The following is a 22,809-nucleotide window of genomic DNA, read 5'->3' on the forward strand; positions in this document are numbered from 1 at the left end:
GGTTTTACAATTCTATTAAAATCCCACAAGGTAATTTTTTTTGCCACCATCCATCTTTTGCTTACTTTGGTTTTTGAGAAGGGCAGAAGCCTACAGCTTAATATATCTGATTTATTAGAAAAAAATCACAGTTTTTATTATTGCTCACCCTATACTGTTGTGGTTTTTTTCCATGAAGTTCTGTGTAGTAACTGATTCCTTTCCTCCTCCACTTTCTAGTGATGGACAACACTGATGACAGAAGAACATGTTCAACTATTACAATTATTGTTTTATTTCAATTAATAGTTCCACAAGTTCACTTCAGCAAAGCTTAGAAGAACTCTCAAAGTTTTGGTTTAGATTTGGGATACAATTAGGGTAACATTTTCACAGCATTCATGCTCTATCCAATTACAGCCAAACACCATTTGACATCTTCTGCACAAGGATTTATCAGCTGTGCCCTAAGACCAGGTCCTGTTTAAGTCTAGACCTTCAGTACAGAACTCCTGGGATTAAGTTCCAGCTTTTCTCAAACTGCTGTCTGTGTCTGGTTACATGTTTCTTCTGGCTTGCATTAAGTCATGGTTGTGACCATCCTTTCATTCTTCAAAACATCACTGTTAGTGATTACAGATGAGCTTTCAGAGCTTTTGAACAAGAGAGACCACGTGTTAATACCACACGTTAATACAGGTTGTCTTGGGCATCATGTTCCTCTCATTCTCAATGTCATATGTCAAATACATTCACATTAAGTCAAATAATCTCACCGTGGCTACTACAGCCATTATTTACAATGAAACATGACAGCAGGTTATTATATTTGTCTGTCTGGTTTTTATAATTGCCTGTTAATAAAATCTAGCTACTAAAACAGGGGTAGAAGAAGCATTACCATATGCTTAGTCACATCTCCACAAAACAATGGCTATAGGTACTGAAACTTGGCTTGAAAGTGGACAGCCACAAGCCTGTGGTAAAGGACTTCCAACAGGAGACACAGAGCTTGCACAGATTCAGGTACTGGAAGCTGTGGCACCAGGAGGGATGCCTGCCTGACTGGCACAGTCCAAAGCAAATTTTCACAGGTGCTGGCGGCTGCCCCCTTTGCGGGGCCCCTCACTCAGCCCAGTCTCTAAAAGCAGCACTTACAGACCCTGCTACTTTTCTATCTCTAATTCAATACTGTGCCCACCTCCTTGAAAGACTGCCAAGCCTTGCAGAGAGGAGATGAATAGGAACACCAACAGCAGCTCAACAGAGAGCTAGCCCTCCCCACTGTGCAGGCCCACCTAACTGGCTGCTGTTGGCTACAGCCAATACTGAAGATCAAGCACCAAAGACTACATATCCCTTCTCAGCTGAAATCTGTTCTGTTACAGCACCTCAGTGACATTCACAGGATACTTCCTAAAAGTATCTCACTCTTCTGCAATCAAACTAAAGTCATTCAGCAATGTTTTTTTTGTGGAAACATATAAACACTGCATCTGTCCTGTATCTGAGAGAATGCCATTCTTCTACAAGGAAAAGTTGTTTGCCATGGACTTGGCTGATCTGGCAACTTAACTGTTTATCAACATCCCACAATTCTTTCACATTTACAAAGTACAGTAATAATACTTACCACCTTATGGGCTCCTGTGAGGCATAATTCATTAGTCCTTCTGAAGCTCTCAGAGATCCTTCAACAAATGCAATCTGGAAATAAAATCATTAGTACACATGGGGGAATTAGTACATTCATCTCCAGTCTCTATTATACAAACGAGTGGTTTGGGGGGCTGGAGTTTGCTCTTGCATGTTATGCATGAAAGCAAAAACTCACCACATTTTGGTGTGTTTCAATGGTACCAGGAATAACATTACTCTTAATGGTATTTCTGCTTTTCTTTTTTTTTTCCCCTCTAAAACAATACCTAAGAATTTAATGTAAAGATAGAAGCCTCACTAGGCAAAGTAAGTTTGTGAACTTGTCAAACCCACAAAAATTATATAATCCCACAATACAAAAGCCCTTGCAAGTGAATTTACACATTCATTAAGCAGTATCAGGCAGTGCCAGACACCTGCTGAAGGTGAGCTGAATTGCTGCTTGGACACAACTATTTGTTTCCGCCGGCTACTAAGAGAACCCACAGCAATGAAGGTCACGAGCACATCATTTAGATGCCAAATATTATGTGTGTACTATATCCAGTCCCTAGATGTAAAAGAAATTAGATTTAAACCTACTTCAAACTCGACCAGAGTGCCTTTAGACAAGCTGAATTGCCTCCTTGAAAATGTATTCCCAAACTTTGGGAATTCAAGTCACAATTCAATTCAGGAGCACTGAACGGCATTTCCACATCTGCCACGAGACTCCAGTATGACCCCAAACCCACACCAGATGAGGGATTTTCTGGCATACAAACTGCAGGTAAGGAGCTTGCATCACCTGGAAGCCACCACTCCCATCTGCAGCTTTGAAAAAAATCCTTTTAATCCATCTCTATCCTTGGGTTTTTTTCTCCTTTCTCTGCCTGCTGTCTGCCCAGTCTAGGAATTCTTGGGATTGTGTGTCTCCTATGGTGTGTAAACTTAGCCCCTCTACACACTAAGGGAAAAAAGGATGACAGCTGTGGCAATTGTCTAACTATGTGCTACTCACACAGGGAAAAACAGGCCACTTTCATCCCCCCAAATACACAGTTTGAAGTGTTGGTCTTGCTGAAAAAGCTTGCAAGTATATATATATATATTAATACCCTTCTGGGGCCCCTTGTTTCTTGTCCCTCAGTTATTTCAACACACATATTCACTACAAGGAAACCAGGAGTGGAAGGAACAGGACAATAATTAAGCCCTCCTGCTCCACTGTTTTTGCCAGTAACTTGACTCAAACCAGTTTTTTAGTACAAGAATTACATTCTATTTTTTATTGCATGCTTTATGCACTTCAAGACCTCACCTAGAAGTGGATGAGCCAAAGCAAACACACGTGTGCACGCACACACAGAGCACTAAGTGCATGTGAGAGAGACCCAGAGAGAGTTTGCTTTCCCGGTGTTTCTGCATCTGTAAGCAGGAAGGCTTGAAAACCTTGCAAAGTCTGTTCCCAGGAGAATTCCTCTCTTGCTCTCTGCAGACTGAAGCAGCAATCTCTGGCTGCTGAGCATGGGAATCCCAGTATTTTGGCATGGTTTTAGCAACAGCATCATTAGAAACACTGACTTATTTTAATTGTCACCTTGTACCCTACGCTGCCAAATGCAGCCAGAATGTCAATTCTTTTCTAGTGTGAGCTGTTGACATGGAAACAGATCTGCTGAAATGGAAGCAATAAGAAAGGAAAAAAGAAAAAGTGCTACTCCTCCAAGTTATACTTAGAAGTGGTAAATCTGTGTGTGCTGCAGCAGATTTTAAATACTCAATAAACTACACAGAAGAAATAAACAACTATTTGGGGTGACAGTCATTTTAGTTGTTTACATCATAGACTGCATTTAGTAAACCTCCAGTGTTACTATGGTTACCACTTTTGCTTAAACGTAGTTGTGGACGCACTTTAGGTATGATCTGAATTAACCCAAGATGGAGGAGCAAAACTGGGGAGCAACAGCTGAAGGAGCAACTGGCTGCACCCTATCAGCCCTTCCTACCTGCTGCATGCACTAGGTAAGGGTACTGCCAGAGCATGATGCAGCACAGATACCTTGGCGTGTCCCCATCTACACCTTCAGACAGGACCTGAAGCAGTTGACAGAATGCATCAGATGGGTTTTAATGATGAGAGGGACACAGAGCTGCTTAAATCCCCAAGCAGCTTGCAGTACCCCCTAGAACTGCTTGTTCTCTGCCTCTGGTCATGGGATAGGTGGTGGGAAGAGGAGATAAGTGAGAAAATGAGCTGGCAAGCAGGCCCAGTGGCCTGCTGGGCACCTCTGGCAGAATCTGTGGCCTTCCTCTTTGGGATGCCTCCCAAGGGAGGAGAGCAGAGCTGCAGAAAAATGAGTCTATAGCACAGGCCTTCTGCCAAAACCTGTGACTTGCAGCAGACGCTGCTTCACAATTAACTTTTCACAGCTAGGAAACTGCCCTAAAAGATGCAGCACAGACCTTTGACCTGCAATACATTTCCACTAGAAAGATTAAATCTCTCTGCTGCTAAAGCTAGTTTTATAGTCATAGGGAACAAGGCCAGAGGGGCCACTGCGATCTACTGTTCTTAATAGGGATTAAAGGAACCTACGGGCTCCTGCACACCTCCCTCCAACCTCAAAGCAAACGACAGCAAGATGGAGATCACTGAGCAGAAAATGGAGGGAGAGGCTCCTCTGCCCTCTTGCCAGAAGCCAGGACAAAGGGCAACTGAAGAAGAGACATTTAAAACAACTCCTCTAAACTGGATCATGGAGGTATTTGGAACCAGAGACTCTTCAAAGGCCATGGATTCTGGCAGTACTCTGAGACAGTCCAGCTCTGAACTTGCTAGGGCAACCCTCCCCCTTACTCCCGCTTCAACTGTGATAAGACATCAAGGTAAAGGCATGGGGATTTCCCCCCACCACCACCCTCCTTTTCACATTTCTGCATGATTACATTGGATAATGATACCCACCTCCCAAAAGCTTGTGCGTCAATTAACAAGGGAGGGAAGGACACGTATCATTAATTATACACCAGCCTGTGAAACACAGACATGGGATATAGCATAGAGTTCTAAAAATAGCAGGAGGGCCTGCCTTGTTTAGGGCAAGTTTTATTTGAATTCCCACAATACAGCATCTGATACTAAACAAAGAAGCAGAAGGCACACCACTGTTTAGCCTCAATGGGTGTTCCAGGCAGATTTGCTATAACTTCATCTGTCCAGCAAAATGGAAAGCCAAGGAATGCAAGTTTATGTAAGCACGAGGCAAAACAGTGCTTTAAATGCACATTTATGTAAGCATGAGGCAAGAGAGTGTTTTAAATGTACACAGCATTTATCAGCACAAAGGATCCCGACGTACTCTTCAAACCACAGACTAAGGTAAATGCTTCCATCTGTATTGTTACCTTAATGTTTGTATTTTGGTGGGATTCAGGAGCTGCAGAGTTAGATGCTGGGCCAAATTGCTGATACAGCTACATGCAGCCAGAGATGAGAGGACAGGTTGCTGGCTGTCATTAACATTCACAGAGATGGCTGTATCAGGGAAATTCTGCTTTTCTCCAATAGGGATGAGAGAACAGGACTGGATGAGAAAAAGACCTGCCCGGTATGTCTCTAGGTACAACTGCTCCACTTCAGCCTTCGCTAGTGAGTGGGACAGCACAGTGTTTCTAGCTCATTAACACACAGATAGTGGAGGGATGCATACTTCTGGAATGAGAGGCAGCCTCTGAGTCTGCATGTAGGTTCTTCTGGAGAAGAGAAGGCTCCGAGATGACCTAATTGTGGCCTTCCAGTATCTGAAGGGGGCCTACAGGAAGGCTGGGGAGGGACTGCTCAGGATCTCAGGTAGTGATAGGACTAGGGGGAATGGAATGAAGCTGGAGGTGGGGAGATTCAGGCTGGACGTGAGGAGGAAGTTCTTCACCATGAGAGTGGTGAAGCCCTGGAGTGGGCTGTCCAGGGAGGTGGTTGAGGCCCCATCCCTGGAGGTGTTTTAAGCCCAGGCTGGATGAGGCTCTGGCCAGCCTGATCTAGTGTGGGGTGTTCCTGCCCATGGCAGGGGGGTTGGAACTAGATGATCCTCGTGGTCCCTTCCAACCCTGACTGATACTATGATACTATAGGTGGAATACACTAATGAAGGAGGCAGAAAAGCATCTTTCTAATACTCCTTTTTCAAACAGAGAATAGTAATTTGCAGATCACACAGGAACACTGAAGAAAAGAAGGGGAAAAAATCCCCAGCTGTCCCCAGCATAAATCAAAAGACTTTTTCCACACACACACAACCCCCAACCTTCTTCCTCCTCTCATGTGGCCTGTGGCTGCCAGAAAAATACAGTACATAGGGACAAAGGAAAAAAAAATGTAATAATGGAACTATGAGTGCAAACTGATACTCCCTTGCAACACTCTATTGGCAACTTGGTTTCCAGTTAGAACATGGAAGATCATCATTTTCAAAGCCTCATCTTAAAACATAAATTATGATCTTTTCCTATACTGACAGACATAAAGGCAGCAATCTTCTATCTATGCCTCCATCTCCAACGTCAGAAACCAAAGGTACTCTTTTCTAATGTCCCTAATGCCTCTGAGGAGCAGATGATCCCCTGAAAGACCCAGTCTTTTGATCCTATATAAATTGAGAATGTCACCCAGAATTCTCATGTCAGTCCTAGGAAAACATAATCTAAAACAGAGGATAATTCTGATTTTCCTCCTGACTCAGCAGATGAGGAGATAATTAGATAAGGAAAATGAATGTTCTTGAGGGTAAATATACCTGCCGTAATCCTACTGCCAACTGAAATAAGGTCTGCCTGCCACAGTAAGGCATGTGTTCACTCGGCAGCTGGCAGAAAGCTAAGACCTCTCAGATTTCAGAACTCATTGGTGGTCCTTCCTATGTTATAATTCAGTGTTTTAGAGGAGAGAAACCAATGGATAGAGGAAAATGAGAAAGAGATGAGAGAAAGGAAAGCAGTAAAAGTATTTCTTCTCTCTCTCTGCAGTTGTTAAGCTATAGCAATAAAAGAATCCAGCAACACCACAAGAAACTGAAGCAGGTGGATTGCTTATTCTTTTCTTCACTTTGAATCCAAATGATTTCTCCTGCTGACTGGTAAAGTGTGCTCTTTTGAGTGCTCTTTGGCCTAACTATGACTTCCACCTCTGGAAGTGGCAGAATCCCCTATGTCAAGTAAGCAAAGGCGGGTTATCACTCTGCAGCAACAGCTCAGTGCTGATTGAAAGTCTCATTTGTCAGACTCAGAACTGTTGATTTTCTTTTTACATTAAGCCAGAAGAAGAAAAAGATATTTGTCCAGAGCCAGACACTTCTTCATTCCTTGAGCAGCTGCTAGTTTGAGAGAATTTTAAATGGCTGGCCTTTATGAAATGAATTGGTAATCACATCCCTGTACCTCACATACTACGCTGAATGATTTAGGGGACTGGTAATAGGATAAAGCCTTTCACCTCACAGGCTGCGGTTCAACTTCAGAATAATTCTTAACTTCATAAGCACTCTCACTACATGATGGGCATTTGATTGCCACCCTACAATGAATCAGGTGTTTTTTCTAGTGGAGAAGTATTCATGCCACAGACAACATACTAATTATTGTCGGTAATTAGCAGCACTCTTGGCAGTAGCAGTAGAGGGACCTGTAGAAAATTACCCATATGTTCATCCCTTGGAGGTTGTCATTTCAAAGCAAGGGGTCAAGCCCTTCAGACAGTCACTGTGGTGATTCTTGCAGCTTTTTCCCACCCTGGCTATGCTCCATGGATAAGCCCAGTTCAGCCTCTGGAGCTGTCAATCTAGCACTTTAATACTGCTAAATTACTTTTGTTTCAAATGCTGGAGGCAACTTTGAATGCCGGGTCTAATTACGTTGTAATTGTTGGAAGATCTGAGCAACTGTGGCAGATCTGGGTGGAGACTTTGGGGGCTTACAATATTCGTGCAAATAGATTTCACAAGGCCAAAACCTACAGCTGCTTGTAGCAGTGGGCACCTTCTCAGAAAAAGGTATTCTGCTAACCATCTCAGCTAGACAGGCAAAACTTTGAACTTCCACATGCAGACTGAGTCACCCGCAAAGGCTGCACATCCAAGCATTCACTGCTCAGGCAGTTTTCACGAGCCCAAGACACTTTGGTGCAAACAGGAGAAGGTGAGTTTAATTAGGAACAAATGTTTTTGTACAAACAGAGTAAGGAACACTGACCTAAGCAGGAACCAATAGTGAGAAAGAGTTATATATGTCACCGTGGTTTCAGAACAGTAATAACCCACGAGCTAAAAAAGAAAATAAATTCCAAATAAATATAAGACCAAGACCTATCATTTAGCACTAGAAGCCTTATCTTTCCCTAGAGGGAAAATACTCATGAACAGCCCAGGATCTCCATGCCCTGTTGCTGAATGCTGGTTTTCCTCTGCCTTCCTTTGGGGAAAGCGTAGAACCCTCAACACTTCAACCCCCTCTAATATAACACAGTCCAGAGATCTGCAGGGAAATCCTGAAGAGCTGAAAGCGAACATTTAAAGGCCAGGGAGCTTCTGCTAAGAGACCCTGTGCGTCCACATTATCTCCTGAGGTCTACCTGTCATAATGACAGCATTACCTCTTTGTGTAGCTCCAGGGAGAGTTGTGCAAATATTGGATTAGCTGGTTCAACGACCAAGAAAAAAACAATCACGGGCAGGGGGGGAAAAAATAAATCAGTTCAATCTACTTGAAACAAAAGGAAAAAACAAAGGAGGAAATCTTTCTCTTTAAAATAGTAAATCATCTGCTAGTTTTGATCTGAAAAGGAAAAAAAAAGCTCATAAAATTAAACCTTTTTTTATAAAAACCTTTTCTCTGCTTGCTTGCTTTGATTTGGGAAGGGTGAAAGGTGTCTGTAACAAACCTTCAACAAGTTTCCTATCACACAAAACCAGATCTGGTCTCCCTGGAAATTCTGTCTTCTTCAGCAAACCTTCTACTTAAGAACTGAGGTCCAGCTCTAGGAAGATCTGTACAGTCTGAACCAGAGAGATTCAGTGGTCAGATTTTAAAGAAAGAACCAAGTTTTCCAGTAAGAAAAATGATCTATTGGATCCAAAGGGTGATTGCCAATTTTTTTTTTCCCATGAAGGGAGAAGAGGACCAAACAGCACCCTTTGAAGGATGTATTAGGAGCCTCTTTCTCACAATATTATGAAAATAGAATAGAATAGGACAGGACCAGGTTGGAAGAGACCTTTGAGATTATCGACTCCAACCTATCATCCAACATCATCTAATCAACTAAAGCATGGTGCCAAGCACCCCATCCAGCCTCTTCCTAAACACCTCCAGTGATGGTGACTCTACCACCTCCCTGGGCAGCCCATTCCTATGGTCAATCACTCTTTCTATGAAGAACTTCTTCCTAACATCCAGCCTAAACCTCCCCTGGTGCAGCTTGAGACTGTGTCCTCTTGTTCTGGTGCTGGTTACCTGAGAGAAGAGACCAGCCCCCACTTGGCTACAACCTCCCTTCAGGTAGTTGTAGACAGCAATAAGGTCTGCCCTGAGCCTCCTCTTCTCCAGGCTAAGTACTGACTCCTTTGTTTTGTTCTCCTCTAAGTAAATCCACAGCCAGTTCTTCACTCAGAAGCTGCCTTTTTTTTTTTGCTCCTGATGCAGTGCTGATGGGAAATGACAGGTACAGATGGATTCCAGTGGTGGTAGTAAAGTCCATGAGATACCACCAGCAGTGTCTTCCAGCTTGTGTACCTTATTGCTTACATGTGTGACTGGTAGTAAGCACACTTAGAAATCACTCTGGATATCAGCTATTCCAAAGCTCTATGAGGACTGGTTTGGTTGGTAGCTGGCTCGCTTACTTTGACAGAATGAGATAAATTGGATTCAGGAGCTGCTTCAGATGAACTGACTTTGTCAAACATAAAGAAATAGCCTCTGCTACATAAATACATACACCAAAATTAGAATGAAATTTGCTCACAAGGACACAAAGGAAAAAGCTCAGGTAGATATGCCACTGGCAAATGCAAGCAATACAATTTACTGGAGGAAATAGATATGTAAGTATATATTTATACACATACCAAAACTGCAACAAAAATTGCTCAGAATGGCAAAAGTGGGAAAGATTCAGAAGTTGCCAGGTCAGTCTCAAATCATAAAGCCCATTCCCCCAGACTGTATGTAAATCACTGTTCAAGACAAATAGCAGACAGACACATGCTAGTTTAAGCCTCCTTCCTCCAGACCCATGACACATGCAGAACAAGAAACTGGCCAGTATTTGTGTCATATTCTACCAACTAGCATCCACAAAAGAATTTGCTGCTCTGGATCACAAGACCACAGTGCAAATCCTTGTTTATTAAACCCATCTTCACAGGCCTCCTCTAGACAGACAAGGCTTTAAGGGACAAACTATTAAAGCTACAGAAAGACACAATCCAATCACTGAATACAGAAAGCAGTGCAGCACTTGCATATGTGTTAGAGTAGAATAAGCCCATAACCCTTCAGCAGCGACACTACAGAAGATCCACCGTTCCCAGGATGGCAAGCAGCTTGTTCAGCATTTCCAAGTGCAAACATTTGAAAGAATAGTAACAAAACCTTTCATGTTGCAGTGATCGGCTTCAGGTAATACTCAGCTCCAAACTGAAAAGGCTATAGGGCATGAGCAAACTAAACACCCTAGAGACACTACGAGAAGAGACAGCAAGCTCTTTCAAAGTTTACCAGAAGCTTTGCTCAGGAGAGGAATGGCTAAAAAGTGAAGCTGTAAAGAGGAACCTGACAGCCAAGGTGAAGAAGCTGGAAGATACAATGACAAAGCAGAACCAGGACTTCAAACAGCTACAAAATGAAAAAGAAGAAATTCAAAAAGAACTCCAAGAGTTAAAGGGGGGGAGGAGGGGGAGGGGGCAAAATCTTGATGGGTTCTGAAAAGAGAATAGCTAAAAAGGTAAGAAAATATGCAGGGGCTGGGAGCAGAAGTGAAGATTCCATACAAAACACAAAAAGGGAAAATAAAACTCTTGTTGGGGAACGTGGGACGTTCTTTCACAGGGTAACAACAAAGATAAATAAACACATCCTTGCTTCCTGCTCTAGGTGACTGCAAGAAACCAGAAAAGAAAGCACCCAGGTGTTACTAGGCAAAGCAAGTCAGCATGGAGAAATTATTTAAATACAGAAAGCAATTAGGAATTCCTGCAAAGCAAACCTATTTAAAACCTAAGATAAGCAGTCTCTTCTTAGGGGCCACAAGAATTAAAACCATCGTTTGAGAATTGAGTATTCTTAGAGGCCAGGTTTATTTCAAGTCCAAATGAAGATACAACGGGGGCAGACTACACAAGGAGTTTCTCATGCTTGTTCTAGGCTTGTGCAAAGGTCAGAGAAGCATTGTCCTGGTTCAGTACACAGCTTATTTTGGGGATCAAAGAGCATATTAAAGTGAAAGGCAGGAGAAACCTTCATCAATCCCACCAACACACAATATCCTGGGTAGCAGAGCTGGCCAGTCCTGACAAAAATGGCACTAGTACCTGCTGTGAAGGACTGAAAAAGTCCCTTACGTGTTACGCTGCAGCACTAGCAATCAGTAGGAAGTGTAATGTACAGCACCAGTGCTTACAGGACCCACCAAGGGATATGAATCTGCCCCAAGAGAACAAAGCTACAGAAGAATATATCCATTAATCTTGCTTTAATAGCTTATGGCACACATGAGGAGACATGCAAAGGCCAGATCCCTATAAAGCCAGCCTACATCTATAACACATCTGGCAGTGTATCTAATATCTAAGTATGTATCTACAGATCAGATTATGGGGACTGTGCCTCTAAGACATCATTAAAGCCTGTATACGCATTCATGCCTCACATAGGCTTCAAGGGACCTGGCTGCATTCTCAGCCATGATCAGCTAGAGAGCAGTACTTGTAAGAGTGAGAACATCTTCTCAGAAACTCTGCTTATTATGGCTGAAACCAAGGTGCCCAGCTTATTCATTGCTACTTCATTATTTTTAGTTCTCCAACAGCCAGCAGTATCTGTTCACAGACATGCACAATGGGTTTGTCCTCCGTAACTCTTCCTTCTGCAGTTAACTCTAGATTCACAGCTGTTTAAAATGAGGGTGGAAACAACCTTAAGAGCCTGAATTTTTAAGTCTGAGCTTGAACAATTCCTATTTCTACTTCTGGCAGACCTGCAGAAGCATGCATTCCCTAGCAAGACTAATTTGGTGCTCATATGGAGAAGAAAAAAATGAGCTCCTATGTGAGCAGAGAAACATACAGTGCTCACCTGATAATACCAGCCTGGAACACCAGGACTGGGAGCCAGTACCCCCTGGTATGTCTGTCCTGTCTCCACAAACACACGTTGCATTAGCCCTGCCATGAGCTGTGCAAGATCTAGCAACCCCACACAGCCCAGAAGCAAAATCAATGTATACCCTTCCTTCAGGGAGTGCATAGAGTAAAACCAACTACCTCTCACACCAGCCTTGGCACAGATGCAATGGGAGAGAAGGAGAGCACTTACCAGCTTCTCCTGCTGACCTGCAGCCACGCTGCTGCAACTCCTCCCCTACGCCAAAGGAAGGGCTCCAATGCAACCTGGAAAGTCCCTCGCATTATTACCGCTAGTACTGGTTGGTGTACCTTGGCAAATGCAGCTTTAGGGCCTGACCCGGTTTCTCAGTAACTCTCGCTCAAATACCACCCAGCCACACTCCCTCCAAGGTGCGCAACTGGCCTATAAAGCACCAAGCAGGGCACGACCACCCTTCTGTTTATTTAAAGAACACTGCTGTAGAGCCCTGAGCCCAGCCACTGGCCACCCCTGGGTGCCAAGAGCCAGCTCCCTGGGTGGGCAGAGCCGTGGCCATGGCGGGTGAGGCGCTTCCCAGCCTCCCTTCCGGGGGAAGCGGCAGTGCCGGGTGCGGGAGGGAAACACGGAGAGCCCAGGCGGGAAGGCAGGGCTTTGTCGGGGCGACAGGAGCTCCCTGCCTGGCGGCTCCGCCATCTCCTGCCTGCACTGGAGCGACGCCACCGCTCGCACGCTTAACACCTGGGGTACGTGCGCCAATTAAAGGTATAAAAGCACTTTTATCGCTTAATTATTAATCCCCGGGGGCGGCGACTGTCTTCCCCGAACACTTCTGCTTCGTCACGCCGCCGGGGAGCGCGGCCGCCACCCGCCGCAGCGCCAGGGGGACAACATGGCCGCCGGGCCCCCCGCCGCGGGGAGGCGGCACAGCGCGGCGCGACCCGCCCGCCGGCAACACCTGCCCCGGCTGCTGCGGCTGCAGCGACGGCTCCCCCGCGGAGGCAGCGGCAGCGCCCGCCCAGGAATTACGAGCCGGCGGGAGGATGTCGGAGGATTATGGAGGAGCCGCGCGTCGGCTCCAATTAAGATCAACGCTCCCGCCACCCCCGCACCGCCGCCGCTGTTGGAACGGCGGGCCCGCAGCGCCCCCTGCCGCCGCCCCACCCCGTCGCCGTCCCGGCCGCAGCACCTGCCCTGGGTAGACCCTGCTAGCAGCTTGGATCCGGGCAGCGTTGCCCCCGGCACGGCGAGCAGCGGCGTGGCCGGGCCCCTTGAGGCGGCAGCGATGCTGCAGGTTACTTGCGGGGACAGCTGCCGCGGCCCCTGGCTCGGAAATGGGGGTCTTTGGTTTGGGTTTTAACGATTCTTTAATGGAAATCCGAGCCGCCACCCCCCGCCAAGGAATGGATGGGTGGGAAGGGACCTTTGAAAATCATTTAGTCCAACATCCCTGCCAGGGGCTGGGACATCATCTCCTGCTAGACCAGGCTGCTTAAAGCCCCATCCAACCTGTCCTTGAACAGTGCCAGAGATGGGGCATCTGCAGCTGCTCCAGGCAATGTGTTCCAGGGTCCCACCACCCTCATTGTTCCTTATGCCCAACCTAAACCCAAACTGAAAACTTTCAGTTTGAAACTGTTACCCCTTGTCTTGTCGCTACAGGTCTTGGCAAAACAAAACAAAAACAAAAACCAAAAACACTTTCCTCCATCTCTCCAACAAGGACACTGGCTGGGCCCTGGCTGATAGAGGAGGATAATGCTTCTGTGCAGGAAAACATGAGGTTATTACCCCAAAAGCATCAGCGGGAGCACTTGACACACTGGCCAGGGCCACCACTGGCCAGGGCACAGCTGGCTGCATGTGTACAGTGTGGCTAGCTCCCCTTGCAGCCAGGCTCACGTATCTGTGGCTGCCTATGTCAGAAGAGTATGTTCTCCCCAAATTACTCATCAGGTAACGAGTGGCAGCAGCAGCTGCTACAGCGATATAAATCCACGGGAAAGGACTTTTTCTCTCCCTTTTCCAAGATAAAAATCTACAGCTACACCATTGACTAGGCTATTAAAGTGATATTTATGGGGTAATCACTTATTTTAACTGCCAGCTACATAAAATCCATCAGGGAAAAAAAATCATGGAATTTTATAATTATCATTTACATTTTTTAAAGCCTATTTAACAAATCAAATTTGTGATCCTTCCACCCAAAAATACACCAGAGGGAACACAGAGAAAGGTGGTGAATGGGCATCTCCTGTGCACAGCTGCAGGGGCCAAAAACCCAGTTCTTCCTCTGCACAAGGAGCTAGGGAACAGGAGGTGTCCTGCATAGTTTTGTCATCACTGGTGCACCACCTCATACTCCAGAAACTCAAAGGAGGAGACCATGATATGAGAAAGAAAATACCAGGTACACAAGCAGTGAACAGAGTTGGGTTGCACTGAAATATGCCAGTTTGTTGCAGTCAAAACAGGAGGTTTGTTGGTGAGGTGAGAGCAGCACCCTGGCACCTGCCTCAGGCCCACTCACGGTGAATGGGTAGGGGTGAGAATGCTTCATTCAAGATCCTTCTAGGAGAGAGCTGGAAGATGGGATTTTCCTAGATCAGTTTTGCTCAAACAAAGAAGAGATGTGCATGAGGAGACTCTGCATGCCAAACCACAAGGTAGGGCATGCTCAGCGTGACACACAGGCTCTGCTGGCAAGGTGCTGGGCCTCCATAAACCACCCTCAACCAACCACCCCTGAACAGCACCATGCAACATTTAGCAAGTGTAAATATTGCTTGATAGTAGAACACCCATGCATTACCTGACCATCCCATGTCACACTTGTGGGATGGGTGTTACAACTCTCTGCTCACACACAGTGACAGATTGGGTGGAAAGCCATTTAAGGAACACACCTGCAGCCCCATGGTGTGGGTCATCAGCTGAGCAAGTCTTACAGTCAAGAATTTGGCCAAAGTTTTTTTCCACACCAGACTCCTGCATATGCAGACTTTATGTCTGACAGCAAGGTTTGGGGCCCTCAATCTAAAGAAAGCAAAGGGAAGGCATGGTGACAGAGATGGGAGACAGAGAGGGGTTGAAAGCCTTCCTTTTCCATCCTTCCTTGAAAACAGCTACCTCCCAACTATACGACCCAGCAATATTTGGAGTGTCAGGCAGCTCGTGATAATTCTTCAGTGTTCTACGTGTCAGAGTAAAGATGTGTAAGCATTCCTCTCTTTTTTTTGGAAAAACATACTATAACAACAAGTGCAAGAAGTATGTATCTATTTATTAATATTTTTTGTTAGGAGAAGTTCCTGAGCACGTTTTGCAGGCAGGAGCATGCTTTGTAAGCAGCAGCATGCTGGCGAGCAAGAAGTTTTGATTTCAGTATTACTAAATCAGTTTGATGTTTGTGGAGAAAACATGTAACTTCTGTGGGTATCTGTTTACATATAAGCATCCAAATATTTGGTACAGAGCTTTGATGCCTGTGTGACAGCAGGGCTTTTTGAGTCTTTGGATCAAATGTGCCCTGCAGGGACAACCTCTGGAAATCATGGCTTCAGTGTGTGGTGGATTGTGCCATCAGCACAAGGTGGTGGTGGGGTTTTGGCATGAGTAAGATGACATCATTTACAGCAGGTGAGCCTACATCAGACACCAAATCTCCTGCAAGAACCTTATTTCATCCATTCCCCCCTCTGCTGAAATGCACATTTGTCACCAGATAAGCTTTGCTGTTTGAAAGGCATACCAAATCCTTTCAAAGGAGGATTTAATTCTAGAGAGAGGAAAATTGGGCAATACAGCTGTACAAGTCATAGAGCAGAGTATATAATGACTCATTATTTATCAACAAAGACACAGCCATGAGCAGGATGTGATGGTCTGGGATGGGCTGATGTCACAGCAAGGAGTAGGAAAGTGGCCAAGACAATGAGAGTATTATGACTATCTTTAACCACATAATACAATCAGACACTTTATTACTATTATTAGTCACTGCAATTCTACAGTTCTACAAACCCACTCCAGCAGAGTACAAAGTTGTGAAAAAATCATGTAGCTGATCATTCATTTTACTTACAAATTCCTTTTCATTTAGTTTTTCTAAGAGATGTCTGCACTGGGCAGAGTAGTATTGAAAGAAAAAACTCTGAAGTCATCCCTTTGGGAACAAGAAAAAAAAAAAAGTATTCCAACACAATCCATTGAAAAGAGTGAATCAGCCTCCTGGAGAAAAGAAGAGTCATTCAAAACACAGGACTACATGGGGAAAAATATCATGTTCTTTATACTTATTTTTGTTTTGCATACTTTGGGCTTGCACTTTCAACTTTTTCTTTGCAATCAGCAGCTTTTTCAATGGAAAACAAGAATCAGGCTTAATCACATGAATCAGAGCTAGATCTTCAAGGATAGCTCTCTTTCCCTTTCAGCCCTTGGCAATGTTCATGTATGGTGGCAATAGCACACGTCCCTGGGTGATGGCATGCCCTATCTCAGCAAGCCTCATAACCTGCTATGAGGATACAAACTTCTGGCTGCATCTAACAAGGCTGATGAGAGGCCTTGAGCACAAGCCCTATGAGGAGAGGCTCAGGGATTGTTTAGCCTGGAGAGGAAGAGGCTCAGGGGAGACCTCATTGCCCTCTACAACTATCTGAAGGGTGGTTGTAGCCAGGAAGGGGTTGGTCTCTTCTAACAACCAGCACCAGAACAAGGAGGCACAGTCTCAAGCTGCACCAGGGGAAGTTTAGGCTGGAGGTGAGGGGAAAGTTCTTCACAGAGAGTCATTCGTCATTGAGAGTCACCATCCCTGGAGGTGTTCAAGAGGGGATTGGATGTGACACTGGGTGCCATGGTCTAGTCATGAGGTCTGTGGTGACAGGTTGGACTTGATGATCTTTGAGGTCTCTTCCAACTTTGGTGATACTGTAAGATACCCTGGGGTAAAGCAGCAGGCACACAAAATGATTCTTTTCAATTTACCAATCTCTTTGGTGCTACTCAGGCAATTACACCGGTGTATCTCTTTATAAGGTTTTTAATTGTCTCTAGCATTCTCCTTAGCAAAGAACTGAGCAAAAAAAAAAAAATCAATTTTCTAGAAGTGCTGTGGCTTAAGGTGGCTGCTGGTGGTGTAATGTGCTATGCCTAAAGTCCAGGGTTCATAACTATAGCCAAAGTGGAGTGATTTCTTGTTTCCAGCACAGTTTAAAAGAAAAAGTCTGTAGAATAGAAAATACACACTGAACTGTTTGGTTGCTGACTTGTTGGTTAGTTGTGGTGTTGGTTTTTTTCCTTCACTATGAGTACAAGAAGGCATTTTGGAGGATCTGTTCTGAAGATATTTTGTTTAAATGGTTGTCTAACAAAACTCTCCTCTCTGGCTTCTGCCAGTGGAGAGCTTCATACTCTCAGCCTCAACTCTTCTAGCAGTAGTTTTGAATTAGTGATGAGGACAATATTTTCATCCCAACAGGTCATTTCAGCATTTATCTGCAATGATGGATAAAAGCTTTTTGTAGTGAAAGCAGGGAAGCAGAGCAGTATTATTTAAGAGGAATAGTGGCCTGTTCTGAAGGTGTTCAGTAATATAATGATATGGTTTTGGTGGGTTTTTTTTACTCATCTCTTAATAGGTGTTTGAAATTACAGGACAAGCCCTTCCAGGAGAGATACAAATGTTACTGCTAAAGAATAAAGTGTTTTCAAGTGGCTCAACTATTTGATTGTCAAAATATCTAGCTTCATGTTTCTGAACAAAGCTTTTTTTCCCCCCTAAACAATTCAGATGTCAAGCTGATCAAAACTAATATATTTGGAGCAAACTTTTAAACTACAGCAGCTCAATGTGCCCAGGAGCAGCATCCTGTTGTAAAGGTATATGCTTTGTCATTTTTCATAGTTCCATAGTTTCATTCAGGGTTGGAAGGGACCACAAGGATCATCTAGTTCCAACTCCCCTGCCATGGGCAGGGACACCCCACACTAGATCAGCCTGGCCAGAGCCTCAGCCAGCCTGCTCTTAAACACCCCCAGGGATGGGGCCTCAACCACCTCCCTGGACAACACATTCCAGGGTTTCACCACTCTCATGGTGAAGAACCTCCTCCTCACATCTAGCCTGAATCTCCCCACCTCTAGCTTCATTCCATTCCCCCTAGTCCTATCACTACCTGAGATCCTGAGAAGTCCTTCCCCAGCCTTCCTGTAGGCCCCCTTCAGATACTGGAAGGCCACAATTAGGTCACCTCGGAGCCTTCTCTTCTGCAGACTGAACAGTTCTCCCTTTTATATAAGTGGATGGCTTCTGCACCTATACAGCTCTCCAAATAAGTTAGCTGAAATGAAATGTCCTTACTTCTGTTAACAGTAAAGCCATATAGTGGCTCCTCCAACTTGTGGAAGCCTTCCTCTGAGCTCATCCTGTTCATTAATACACTAGCCAAAAAACCAAGCTACCTCTTAACCCCTGCATTCTATGGCACATGGACTGGCCACTCTGTGTCATGTTTATAAGTAGCACTTTGGGCATGTTCACTATCAGATCCTTTTGGAAGACTTGAATCCAAGTTGGAGATGTGAATTCCCCCTTTCTCTAAACTTCTGGGAATGAATCTTGTACTGTAGGAATTGGGTATTGATCCATTCCCAGGCAGGGTTTTATGGCGAGTTTATAGTTCACACAAATTCTTGGCCTGTTGTGGGTGTTGGGACACATATGGCTGGCACAGCCCCCACCCTAATATCCACAGTTGAAATTAAATCCTGCCTCTGCAATCCATCCCACTGCCTCTCCTCAGCCACCTCCCTATCACAAACAGCACCAGCCTTGCTTGCACAAACTGAGAAATGTCATTGCCTGCTCCCTCCAGCCTTTCTACTATGCTGCTTATAAAACAAAACTCTGCCCCAAATCTGGCTTTGTATTTTACCTACTGGCTCCTGTTCTCTGGCAGGTCTCTACCATGCTGCTCTTCCATCTGGTTTACCCTCATGCATTGCTGCTTTCTGCCTATCAGCAGAGCTGGTCTCCTTAAGTCACAATTGTCACTCCTTAATTCATTAATTAATTGGTCTCCTTAAGTCACTAATGGAAAACAGGTTCATTGAGAAGTTACTGTGACAAGCAGACAGTCTAAACCTCCTTATCTCAAAGCTGCATGATTTATTCTCACATTAACAGAATACATAGGAAGTCAGCCCATCCCACCCATGCTAGTAGAGGGGCTCAGGTCCTTCAAATCTTTTTCTAAAGAGCATCCTCATTCTGAGCCATGCGCATCCATACTCCAAGGTGTGTCTCAGTTACCCTGTCCCAGAGGTTCTTTTATATTATGGGGCTCCCTCAGATACTTGTGCCATCTTACACACCACATGCAGTGGTGTTTCCAGTCAGTGTGGCGCGACATCATTTGATGCAGAGGTACCTGAGTGAGGCTGGGTCAGATTAGCACCGTGCACCAGTGCCATGCTGCTATCTATACTTTGCCTTTCTCTGCCAATACGTAAAACTCTACACTATCAAAGCTGTATTTCACCTAAAGAGTCCCTGCAGTGGCTGCCCTGGGGGCTGGATTGTGCTGTGCAGATGCACATTATTTTTCAAAATAACAGGGAATAATCACAGAAACATTCACATTGGAAAAGACCCTCAGGATCACAAAGTCCAACCAATAACCCTACTCTACAAGGTTCACCCCTAAACCATATCCCCAAACCACCTTCAAACACACCCAGGGTTGGTGAGTCAACCAGCTCCCTGGGCAGCCCATTCCAATGCCTGACCACTCTTGCTATGAAAATTTGTTTTCCTAATGTCCAGTCTAAACCTCTCCAGGTGCAGCTTGAGGCCATTCCCTCTTGTTCTGTCACTAATTACCTGTGAGAAGAGACCAGCACCAACCTCTCTAGAATGTTCTTTCAGGTAGTTGTAGAGAGCCGTGAGGTCTCCCCTCAGCCTCCTCCTTTCCAAACTAAGCAGCCCCAGCTCCTTCACTCTTCATAAGATTTATTCTCCAGGCCCCTCCCCAGCTTTTTTGCCCTCCTCTGCACTCAACTCCAGTACATCTCTTGTATTGAGGTGTCCAAAACAGGACACAATACTTGAGGTGTGGCTTTACCACAGCTGAGTAGAAGGGAACAGTCACCTCCCTACTCCTGCTGGACGCGGCATTTCTGATACAAGCCAGGATGCCATTGGCTTTCTTGGCCACCTGGGCACACTGCTTGCTCATATTCAGTTGCTTGTCCATTAGAACTCCCAGATCCCTTTCTGCCAGACAGCTTTCCAGCCACACTTCCCCAAGCCTGTAGTGTTGTTTGGGGTTGTTGTGACCCAAGAGCAGGACCTGGCATTTGGCCTTGTTGAAGCTCATCCCGTTTGGTCCATTGATCCAATAAATCACTAGTCAGACTTGCTAGAGGGCTCAGTGCTATTTACTCCTCTCAGCTAATTCTTGAGATGAAACTTGGGTTTTAAAAGAAAATAAAATAAAAAGCAGCACAACAAACCTGTGGTAGGCATAGTGTTCTTAGATGCTCTATTAGCTCTTTACATCCTTTCTTACCAAATTCTTGTGGAAAATGTAAGACTCTAGCCACTTGGGATGCTTTCCAGCCAACATTAGGAAAACAGCCTTTGCTGAGCTGCATTTTCTATAGCATTTGCATAAAAATACAGTATATGCTGCAAAAAAATCAGACTCTTTTATTTCCATTAAGTTGGAAACTGTCCATATCACCATATGTAGCCTGTTTTATCTTCCTTCTTTTCTTTCTTATAAAGCACAACCCTCGGTGCCAGCTTTCTTTATGTTTTCGCCATTCAGAGGGAAGTGAAAAATAGCAGCACTGCTCCCGAAGAGACAGCAGCAGTACGATAACTTTTGCTTAAAATCCAGAACAGCAAAAAAAAAAAAAAAAAATCACCAAAACTAAACCTTGAAACCACCTCATTGCAAACAAAACAAAACAAAAAAAGTCAAAGCTCACACTGTGTTTTTCTAGAGACTGCTGGTCTGCAAGCAGGCCCTTCAGACCTTAGCCGCTTCCCAATGACAGCGGTTTCCCGATGCCTCCCCAAGCTGTGTGTTTGTAATAAATACTTGGTATGCAGTCATTTAACAAAACAGAGCTTCCCATTTCTGGTTTTATGTGATATGTGGTACTTAAAATGTGCACGACAGCAGCATGCTTCTGGTAGCAAAGTGGAGGATCTGCAAACATTTGCAATAACCTGGTATAAAGTCAGCTCCCTTGCTGCTCCAGCTGATTTCATTCCTACAGACACAGACCACAGCATCAGCTTTATCGAAGTCACAGGAAGGATAAATTCAGCTCTTTTTGTTTGTGTTTACAGAGTCATACATTTTTTATAGTTCCACAGGCAGAGAGATTTCTGTTTAAAGCAGCAATTTTCTGGAGGAGGCGATGGCACCCTCACATGATTTCAAGGTGTTTAGATAGAAGTGAAATAGAGGCAGCTAATTCAGAAAAGGCCCCTGGTATTCATCAGTACCAGTGGGAGGTGATGGTACAGGTAGGTTTTGAAAAAAATGGCTGGGCTTACCTAAAGAGATGATTTTACTAATGGACTGATTTTGTCTGCCAATTTTGTGCCCATGAACAGACCATTAGCAGTTCCCCCGAAAGTCCCAGTTTCCCTGAGTTTATACATCCAATGGCACCCATGGCAACTCAGGCAGCACTTGCTCTAGGTCCATGTCAGCCCTTATAGAACTACAGAATCAGGCGGGTTGGAAAAGACCCCAGAGACCATCAAATCTAACCTATTACCTAGCACCTCATGACAACTAAACCATGGTGTCAAGTACCACATCCAATCCTTTTTTGAACACCTCCAGGGACAGTGACTCCACCATCTCCCTGGGCAGCACATTCCAATGGCCAATCACTCTTTCTGTGAAGAACTTCCTCCTCACCTCAAGCCTAAACTTCCCCTGGTGCAGCTTGAAACTGTGCCCTCTTTTTCTGCCACTGGTTGCCTGAGAGAAGAGACCAACCCCCACCTGTCTACAACCGCCCTTCAGGTAGTGCCTTGTTTGTATTAAAAACTAGTTATTGCAGCCTTAAAAACATATGACCATTTATTTCTTTGCTTTGACCACAGTGTGACATTGGAGAGTGGAGCTCAAATGAAAACACTTTTATTTGACTCATTTCATTAAAATATCCTTTTCCCCACCTCACAGAGTTCTTTTTTGTTTGTTGATTGTTGGTTTGGGTTGGTTTTCTTTTGGGGGGGGGCGGAATTTATTTTTAGTGAGGTAGAGATGTGCCTCCTGAACATGGCACTATGCATGTGGCCAGATGTGGGGCAATGCCAACTCTGGCAACATCATACCAAGAAGCCTGTTTGTTTTGGGGCAAGTCTCCCCAGAATGACTGTCATCTCCCTTGCACCTCTGCAGGGAAACCCCTGGCTCCTCACTGGTGCCCCAGGCAAACCTCTAGCAGGCATGGCAGGGAGGTAAGCTTGGGCTGCCAATTTTCCCACCTGCTGGGCTGGAAAAGGATCAAGCAGATGGAAAAGGCACTGCTCCTTTGGAAGAGAAATAGTGGGATGCAGGGAGGAAGGGAAAATACTATTTCCTGAATAAGTCATCTCGAGTTAAACTCTCTGGGCTGTGTACAGCAGCCAAGGCTGGTGCTGTCACTTGGTGAGTAATAAAGGAGGTGCCAGCTTCCATCTGAGCTCATTTTTCATTCTCTCATTCAGAGACCTCACTCATCTCGTTAGCTCTTTGCAGCCCTTCCTCATCACACACTCTGGCTGAGGGCTGTCTGTTC

The 22,809-nt window shown here is 44.9% G+C and overlaps 1 long non-coding RNA gene across 1 annotated transcript; it reads right to left on the bottom strand.

The window, feature by feature from the left end:
- Nucleotides 1-343: 343 nt before the first annotated feature.
- LOC137461280 (uncharacterized) lies at nt 344-12,555 on the bottom strand. The gene is made up of 3 exons (XR_010993305.1): nt 12,205-12,555; nt 1,613-1,686; nt 344-632 (listed from the first exon to the last, which is right to left on the bottom strand). It is a non-coding gene; the product is annotated as an uncharacterized lncRNA (long non-coding RNA).
- Between the last annotated feature and the right edge of the window lie 10,254 nt (nt 12,556-22,809).

Source organism: Melanerpes formicivorus, unplaced genomic scaffold (genome assembly GCF_026170545.1).
Source record: "Melanerpes formicivorus ecotype bairdi unplaced genomic scaffold, bMelFor1.0.p_v2 SCAF_4, whole genome shotgun sequence".
NCBI classification, from domain to species: domain Eukaryota; kingdom Metazoa; phylum Chordata; class Aves; order Piciformes; family Picidae; genus Melanerpes; species Melanerpes formicivorus.